Source organism: Cebus imitator, unplaced genomic scaffold, assembly GCF_001604975.1.
Source record: "Cebus imitator isolate Cc_AM_T3 unplaced genomic scaffold, Cebus_imitator-1.0 Scaffold3, whole genome shotgun sequence".
Classification (NCBI taxonomy): Eukaryota; Metazoa; Chordata; class Mammalia; order Primates; family Cebidae; genus Cebus; species Cebus imitator.
The window spans coordinates 14,774,623-14,784,451 of NW_016107318.1; the positions used below are offsets into that span (position 1 = coordinate 14,774,623).

Consider the following 9,829-nt stretch of genomic DNA (forward strand, 5'->3'; position numbering starts at 1 on the left):
GGCTCACCGCAACCTCCGCCTCCTGGGTTCAGGCAATTCTCCTGCCTCAGCCTCCCGAGTAGCTGGGACTACAGGCACGCGCCACCATGCCCAGGTAATTTTTGTATTTTTAGTAGAGACAGGGTTTCACCATGTTGACCAGGATCGCCTCGATCAATTGACTTCGTGATCCACCCACCTCAGCCTCCCAAAGTGCTGGGATTACAGGCGTGAGCCACCGCGCCCGGCCATGACCTGGGACACATCTTAACTCGACAGAGCTTTCTGAGAAGCACACGGCAAGCAACAACATTCTTGTGTCCAATGACAGATTGTATTGAAATAGACAGAAGGGACCCATAAACAGGTGGCACTGTGAGCACAGGTCATGCCCTGGAGACTTGCTTATTAGAAGACTCTTAAAAAACATCCACACACACCAAACAGGCAACAAATAGTCCTCAACAATCTACCTGTTCTGAAGGGTCTTCAAAGGCCTACAAAGCTACAAAGAAGATCTTAAGTTTGCTACAGTGCAAGTTACCATAAAAAGGCGGAGTCTAGTAAGAGTCCCTTAGACTTATTTCTCAAGAATTTCAGCAAATTTTGCCCCATGTAGGGAAGTCCTTCCCTAGAGCAACATTTGCAACTGCTCTTAAATTCAATGTTTACTCCTCGTGTATATAAAAATACATTGTTTTCATATTAAAATTTTCACCAGAGATTTGGGCAATTCTGAAGTACTTTTGGGAAGTATGTCTGAATTCAAAACTTCGTTTTTTTTTTTTAAGTTCTGGGGATATGTGGTGGCGATGATTGAATATCAATGTGAATGTATTTAATGCCACTGAACTGTACACAGATAATGGTTAAAATGGCAAATTTTGGCACATATATTTTACCAATTAAAAAACCCAGTTTTTACAGTGAAAAAAAAATCTCAGAGAAGGACTCTGAATATTCTGTCTTGGGGTCTGTACTCACCCTTTTGAATAATTCCTTTCCCTAGAGAGATGAAGTTCTATGACTGTCCAGAACAAGATCATGTGCCCATCCCTGTGGACTGGGGTGGAGTGATGTACTATAATCAGCAGTCCAAGCACAACTACATAGAAAGGGGGAAAAGCAGTTTCCTCAAGGAGAAGAGTCGCTGCTGGCAGATAAAGGTGAAGATGGGGGAGGTATTCTGCATTGATAAATGTCTCCAGTCTTAGATTTACTTGTCTGGACATGTTGAACACCTTGCTTTCAGTCTTCCCTGGACATGTCTGAAGATCTGGTAGGATTCCTATCTTTGGATCTGATTACATGAAATACTTTGGAGTTTACTTGCAAAAACTTCAATCCAAGGGAAGAGAATGCCATGACACAGAAGCATGCCTTAAAGATAATGGGCCAGGATAAAAGGCATCAGGGTTATTCTATCCATCTGTCTTATCACTCATCTTATTTATTGGGCCAGATTCAGGCCTGAGTCCTAGAGTGTCTGTCTGTCTGCCTATCACTCATTATTTGTTGGACCAGATTCAGGCCTGAGTCCTACAGTGAAGGGGGTTCAATAAAAATGTGAGAAAATAGAAAAGGCTGTTTCACAGTGATCTCTGTGAGACACTAAAGGGCAAGAGGTCAGCAGCATTCATGACAACAGTTTCTGTGGTAATCTGACACCACACCCCAGTGTGGATATCTGCACCCTCAACATCAGGTACCAGCAGCATCAGCATAGACATTGAAGGCACTGTGATGGCGGCAAAGACTTTGCAAGTCCACAAAATTATCACTTTTGACATTACATGCCCACGAGACATGATCACATGAAGCCACAGTAGGAGAGAAATGGACTGGGCTCAGCTGAGCAGCTCTTTTGGCCTGCACAATGTTGACTGGGGCTGCAGTTATCTGTTACTCAAATGGTCTGGAATATTCAAGATGGCTCATTCAAATGCCTGGCAGCTGATGCTGGCGGGCATTTGGGAACTCAGCTAAGGCTGTTGACTGGAGTGCCTGTTTTTCTCCGCATGGCTTCTCTGTGCCTTGGGCTACTCACAGCATGTTGGTTGGTTTCCAAAAGCAAGTATCCCAAAAGCAGAGAAATTGGAAGCTGCAGATATGTGAAGCCCAACCTTAGAAACTAGACAATGTGACTTCTGCCACATTCCATTGATTGAAACCAATCACAGAGCTAGCCCAGATTCAATATGGGAATGGTTTCCACAGAATATGCAAATATTGATTGGGAGGCATGGTTCATTAGGGCCCATTTTGTAAACCAGCCACCACAGCCGGAGAATGCAGTTTTGTGACTATTTTAATGATCCCGTTTTCCCCATAGACTATCTAGGAAGCACATTATAGTTAAAATGTTATTCACTCAGCCATGTATTCTTGAATTCATTCAACAAGTATTTAATTATCTAACATATGCCAAACACTCTGCACAATAGTGAAGATGTTAAAGTGAGTATGACATGGTCCCTGAAATGAACACAGACATGGGAACAAACAGCAACAATGCAACGGCATGAGGACCAGAAAAGAGGTGGGAAGGGGGCATGGGAGCACAGAAAGCAGGCCTCTTTTGAGAATTAAATTAGCTAATTTACACAAAATACTTAGCGTTAAGTTCATACTTAGTGTTAAGTATTTATCCTAAATACTAAGTATTTACCCTACCATACTAGGATACAGTAGGCATTCAATATTTTATATTACTATTCATATATATTTATTTTTTTGAGACAGAGTTTTGCTCTTGTTGCCCAGGCTGGAGTGCAGTGGTACAATCTGGGCTCACTGCAACCTCTGCCTCCTGGGTTCAAGTGATTCTCTTGCCTCAGCCTCTCCAGTAGCTGAGTTTACAGATGCTGGCCACCGAGCCTGGCTGATTTTTTGTGTTTTTAGTAGAGATGGGGTTTCACCATGTTGGCCAGGCTGGTCTTGAACTCCTGACCTTAGGTGATCTCTCTGCCTTGGACTCCCAAAGTGCTGGGATTATATTCATATTTAATGTAATAATTAAATATAATAATATAACGTAAAATTCAATATTTTATTCTCAACGACTAGGTGAAGAGTGAAAAACGGGGATGAGATGGAACAAGTTTGGGAAGGAATATAAATTAACATGTTGACCTGTTGAATCTGCAGTGCCTGCGGGACCCCCCAGTGGAGATGTTTGGTAGCAATCACAAAATGAAACTGGAGCTTCAAAGATAGATAAGAGTGAGAAATATTAATCCAGGAATTATCAGTAAGTAGGTGATAATTTAAATTTTGGATATGGGTGAGATTATGTAGGGAAAGAGAATAGGTGTGGGAAAATACAAATCTGAAGGCAGAACCCTAGAGAATACCAGCATTTAAGACGCAAGAAGAAAAAAAGAGCCCACATAGTTACAACAAAATCAGTGGGAGGAAATCAAAGGAATTACAGGACAACTTTGACAGAGTATCAGACATTCTAGAATTAATGAAAATTTATCAATATTTAATTTCAAATTAGTTCAAAGATAATAATGGTATTTGATATTAACTTTCCATTAAATTTCTTTCATAGTGTTTTAAAATAAATCATTATAAGTAGCTTAAGAAGACATGTGGTCATAATACAATAAATGAATACAGAAGAATGGCTATAGGTATCAGCATTCATGATCCTTTTTGTCAACATTCGAATTAGGAAAACAACTCTTACAAAAAAATTTTTTTTTTTAAAAAAGATCTTCCTGTTTCCATAAGGAATGCCAATATAAAAGAGAAAAATTAGGCCCCAGTAGCAGTGAAAAGTAAAGAGATATACAAAGTAAGAAAGCGGTTTAAGCATTAATTCAAGAGCTTCATTGCTCTGTAGTAATGATTTCATGAATCTAGAATAGGTATCGAGATGGGCAGGAGTTGAAGGAGAAGCCAAGTGTTGAGAGAAAGAACCATTCTGAAAACCCACAACATAGTAACAGTAGCTTCACTATCAACTGAAAAAGAACACATTTGGGAAAAGTTGTTTTGCAGCTGTTATCAATATGTGTCATCATTTCAAGTCATTATTATTTTTTATTTTATTTATTTGTTGTTTAGTTTCAAGCACCTAAACTTTGGTATGCTGCCATCAAGTGGTAGGAGGGTCTATGAAAGTAAGAGAAGATATTTTCTCTGCATTTTGCTCTTTTTGAAACTATGAAACTGCTTTTCATTCTACTCAAGCTACACACGCTTACAAACACAAACACACATTTACTTATTATTGATCCCTGTGGCATATTCTGCTGATCTCCTGCCTAGATTCCCTCAGTCCCTTCTCCCAGTTGCCTACAGCTTCATAGAAAAATTTTTTTCATGCAATGATATCTTACTTCAAGCCCCTGTGTCTCTCCACCTGAGGACAGTTTCTGGTGTCAGGAGTGTGCTCAGTCTACTTGTAAGGCAGGCTGGAAGTGCCAGAGATACAAAGTCCATTAAACAATCATCAATTCATGATAGATGGGATTTGGTGAATAAAAATACTTCAGCCTCCTCATCCATTGAAGGAGCAGTTCTGCACTGTGTTCTGTGTCAATTCCATCAACTCTTAGATGCTACTCAGAGAAATTGAGCCCCGGTTTCCCACAGCGGTAACCCACTGATTAATGCATTGACATTCATCTTTGCTTGCTTCCCTTCATCACACTTTCTGGGATCACCTTCCAGATAAACTCCTCATACCAAAAATCCTTGTTTTTGCTTGGTCTGCTTTTGAGAGAGCCAAAAATAAGACAATAGTACCCTTTGTAATGATATTTATATATTCATGATCAATTCACCTTTAATTTTACTTTTAAAGCAAAAATCCTCCCCAGCACTATATTCTTAAAAGCCATGCTACTCATTTTCAAACAGTCTAAAGATAGCTTTTCTCTTACCCACTTGTAAAATATGCCTTGAGTCACATAAAGGATATCTGTCCTAAGATTTCCATGGTAAGCACATGCATAGCCTTTGATTTTGTTATGCTGTGAGAGGAGGTGAAAAGTTCCTGGGCTTCGAAATGAAAAAAAAATTTAACCTCTCACTATCTAAGAAAGTAGACGTTATTTAATCTCTCTGAGAATCAGTGGTCTCATTTACGAAATGGGCATAGTTATACATACTTCTTAAACTTATGGAGAAGATTAAGTAAGGTTATACCCTGAATATAATGCATATGCCTTCAATTATGTCATTGAACATCAAAGATATAATTAATCCTCATTTGTAAGTATTCTTTCTTAAAGTGACTGTATTCAACATACAGTCTTTTTTTATTGTGGTGTTTGTCCTTAGCGATTTGTAAAATTTTAAGATACTCTTTGTTTATACACATTTCCAAGTTTACCCTATTTTACATTTTTAATGACTTTTTTGGCATACAGAAATTTTAAATATTTATGAAGTCAGATCTAACAATCTTTTACTTTAAATATTTTGCTTTTGTATGTATAGTAAGTGAAACATTGCAAGATGCTTAGTCTATTTTCTGTTGCTTGTAGGAGAATATAAGAAAATGCGGAATTTATAAAGAAAAGGAATTATTTCTCACAGTTATAAAAACTGAGAAGTGCAAGGTTGAGGGGCCACATCTGGTGAGGACGTTTTTGCTGTTGGGAGGTCTCTGCAGAGTCCCACGGTGGCACAGGGGATCACATGGTGAGGGGGCTAAGCTTGCTTAGGTTTCTCTTCCTTTTCTTATAAAACCACCAACCCCACTCCCATGATAATCCATTAATCTGTTAACCCATAATCCATTAATCCATTCATAAGGGCTCTGCCCTTATGATCCAAGAACCTCTTAAAGGCGCCACCAAGCTGGGTGCAGTGGGTCTTGCCTGTAGGGCAGCTACTGGGGAGGCTGAGGTGGGAGGATCTCTTGAGTCCAGTTGTTTGAGACTAGCCTGGGTAACATAGCAAGACTGTATCTCTATTTTAAAATAAAATAAAATAAATTAAGGCCCCACCTCTCAATACTGCCACATTGGGGATTAAAGTTCAACATGAGTTTTGGAGGGGACAGATATTCAAACTGTAGCAGATGCTATACAAGTGAGTATGTTTACAGTTGTGGTCTTTAAAAACATAAACAAATAATTATTATGTTGTGGCCTTTAATGGAAGGAAAAGACTTATGGGGAAAACGTCTAGGACTAAATAAGTCAAATTTTTGTGAATATGGTTTTCTTAGAACTTATAATCAAGTTCAGGTAGCAGTTTTTGAGCTATGCTGTATGGACTGTGGTGACAGAGTGCTGAAGGCATAGAAACATAAGGAGCATTTCATGTGCCTGCTTTTTGCTAGGCACTGTGCCTGGCATTTCAGTTTGGTAAATCATTTACTTCTCAGACCAGCCCTCTGAGATAATAAATCTTTCCATTTTACAGTTTCCATTCATTTGACCAATATTTGCTGAGCACATTATCCTTTTCTAGGCTTCTATAGATAGTAGAAAAATAAATCAGATGTTTATACACAGAGAACTTACTGAATCATGTTACCTGAAGAGGTCTAGAAGTAGCTCTAGTTCAGTGATAGCTGGACCCTTGGCTCAAATGATACTGCCCAGCCCCCTCTCAGTTCACTTCCGCTGGACTGACTCCACTCTCAGGATCTTCATAGTGGCTCCCATAGCATAAGTCTCAAATTGTCATAACAAGCAGACTATAAGAGAAACTCTTCTCCCCTACAGGCTCAAAGCCTATAATCAAATTTCCTGGCCCCTAACTGGCCTCCCATTGGTCATCTGCCTCTCCCTGAGCCAGTCATTGTGGTCAGGGTGTTGTGATTTCATTGGCCTAACATAGATAACTTTCTCCATCCTTAGAGCCAGGGGGCTGCAGAAGTTCTGAAGTCCCTGTGCTGAGAGAACAGCATGAAAAGAACAGGTAGAAAAAGCCCAAAACTTAGTAAAAATTCCCATTAAGTTACAAGTTAGTCACTTTGTGTTCCATGGATTGGCTGAGATAAAGCTGGAAAGACAATTGGAACTCAGTTCAACACAGACTGGGCTCGGGTGGTAGAAGTCCTATATTCTATGCTGCATGGTTTTGACTGAATTCTGAAGGGAATGTTAAGCCTAGGAAGGAAAGAAAAAGAGAAAAAAAAAAAAAAAAAAAAAAAAAAAAAAAAAAAAAAAAAAAAAAAAAAAAAAAAAAAAAAAAAAACCAAGAAAGAATCCCAGGGCACAATGATATTTAGAGCAGTCAGAGGAATAGGAATCCATAAAGGAGGGTATTCAGGAAATTATCAGTAAGGCAGGAAGAAAAGTAGGAGAGTTATGTAATTGAAGCCAAAGGATGGGAATGTTTCAAAGAGCCAGAAGCAAAATGTGTCCAATTCAGAACAGATGTCAAGTAATAAAGGACCTGAAAGATGTCCCTTGGATTCACAAATAAAAGAGACAAGGAATTTAAGTGACCAAGGAGCATATTATCTAGAGCAAGAGAGGTAATGGTCAAGCGGGATAACAGGTAGTGATCAGAGAAGACCTGTTAAAGCTTAATATTTCAGAGTTAGAGGATAATGAAGTAAAGATAGCTTTAATCTGGAAAGATAATGAGTTTCGAGGCAAAGCTATTGGCTTAATGGATTTAATATGAAAAGGAGCATTGATTCCATTCCACTGGGATCGAAAAAGAAAAAAAAATAAATAAAATAAAAAAAGAAGAAAAGAAAAAAAGAAATAAAAAAATAATAATAATAAAAGAAGAAAGAAAAGAAAAGGAATATTGAGAAAGTCCCCAAATCTGTAAAAGTGAGAAGTGCCTGGGAATTTGTTAGTAAATATGTATGGAGAGATGGTTGTCATGAACCTCAGAAGAGGCAGCTTTTCCTAAGGAAGAAGGAACATAAAGGTGTAAAAGGAACATTAGGAACAATGAAGAACACTGACATTTCTCCCAGGCTTCATGGTTTGTGTAGGGCAAGGGGGAAAAATGCTCTCTTTTCTCCAGAGAGGACAGAAGGCAGAATCACAGGCTTTTCGCCATTTGGGGACCATTAAGTAAAAATTTTGATATTTTCTAAACCTTGTAGGTGTGTAGTAAATAATTTATAGGAAAGAATCTCTTGTCCAAAGAAAAGAAAGTTTGACCTTTGCCTTTGCTTTCTGAGACATCATCTGTGGGCCCTAGGAATGTTATGCCTGTTAGGAAGATCTTTGTTTGCCTGGAGACCTTGAGTCATATGGGATAGTCTAACAGTGTGATTTAGGATAGGGAGGTGGCCACACCTGCATAGTCTTAGGGTGGGGACTGGCCACTCCAGAAAGATCAACAATGTGACTTAAGGCAAGGGCTTTGGGTCATGTGGTATCAGTCAACTTGGAGGTAGAGATTAATGATGTGGGCAATCGACCAATTATGCCTGTGTGATGAAGCCCCGCTACAAATTCTGAACACTTGGGTGAGCTTCCCCGGGTGGCAAATCTTTGTGTGTGCATTGTCATTCAACAATACTGAGGGACTAACCTGTCCTGACTCCACAGGAAGAGGACAATAAAACCTCCACATTTGGTATTTACGGACTGATTCTGCCCTATGAACTTTCCTTGGCTAGTTGTAATCTGTATCCTTTCCTTGTAATAAACTATAACCCTAAATACAATAGCTTTCAGTGATGTCTGTGAAACTGAGGGTTCTACTCAAGGTTTTGATGCCCCTGAACTTGGTGTCAGAAGTAAGGGCAGTTTTAGGGAATGAGCCTTCTAACTTTGTAGTTGGCCTACTTCAAAGAAAGTGGGAAAAAATCTGCAGATTTAACTTTCTTTGCTTTCTTATAGAATACAGTTTATGTTTTAAGAAATCTGTGTACTTTTAAAATAAAACATTCATTAGGCTCTTTAACTCAGTGTTTATCTATAATAGGTTCATGAACTCATTCAGTAAATACTGAATTTAACTGAGAGCAATGAAAGTAGTTAGGAAAAAATCCACTTGAATTCTTTTTTGTGTACATTTACCAAACATTCACTATTAAAGGGAAAATACTTTGTTTTATATTAATAATTGTACTTACTAATTACATGATGTTGAGAAAACCACATAATTTCTTTGAGTTTCAGTGAGGTCTTTTCTAAAATTAAAGGTAATACCCTTTCCATAGATACTAATTCTAATTAAGGTTTAAGAATAAACTCAGCAGAATATATGTCAGAGTGTACCTCCATTATGACTCATAAAAATGCTACATGGCATGTGTGTGCATCCAAAGTAAAGGACGAAATCACAAATATTTTAAAATTGTAGCCTAGTACCTGGCATGCAGAACATGTTTCATAAATATTAACTGAAATAATGATAATCTAAGAATTTCATAAGATTCATGCTTTATAAATTTTTTTGACTGAAGATTAATGAGTAGCTAACATTTCTGAACCCAATTATTTTCTTAAGAAGCTAATTTTCTCCTCTGTGCAAATTTATGAGCTGAAGGTATTATAACAATCTTAGACAAATCACCACTATCAACTAGATTCTAGTTATCAATTCCATACAAATCATTGTTCTTGAATGTATATAGCTTTAAAAAATATGATAGAATCAAACTACCTTGGCCAGCCACAGTGGCTACTCACGTCTGTAATCCCAGCACTTTGGGAGGACAAGGCAGGAGGATCATGTAAGCTTAGGAGTTCAAGACCAGCCTGGGCAACACAGTGAGACCCCCTGCCTCTACAAAAAATAAAAATAAGAAAATTAGCTGGGCATACTGGCATGCACCTGTAGTCCTAACTACTTGGGAGGCTGAGGTGGGAGGATTGCTTGAGCCCAGGAGGTTGAGGCTACAGTAAGCTATGATCATGCCACTGTGCTCCAGTCTGGTCAACAAAGTAAGACTTTGTCTTAA

General features: G+C 38.5%; 1 pseudogene across 1 annotated transcript in view; it reads left to right on the forward strand.

The window, feature by feature from the left end:
- LOC108307178 overlaps positions 1–9,829 on the forward strand; it is a 17,595-nt pseudogene that overhangs the window by 887 nt on the left and 6,879 nt on the right. The gene's annotated exons all lie outside the window — the stretch shown is intronic.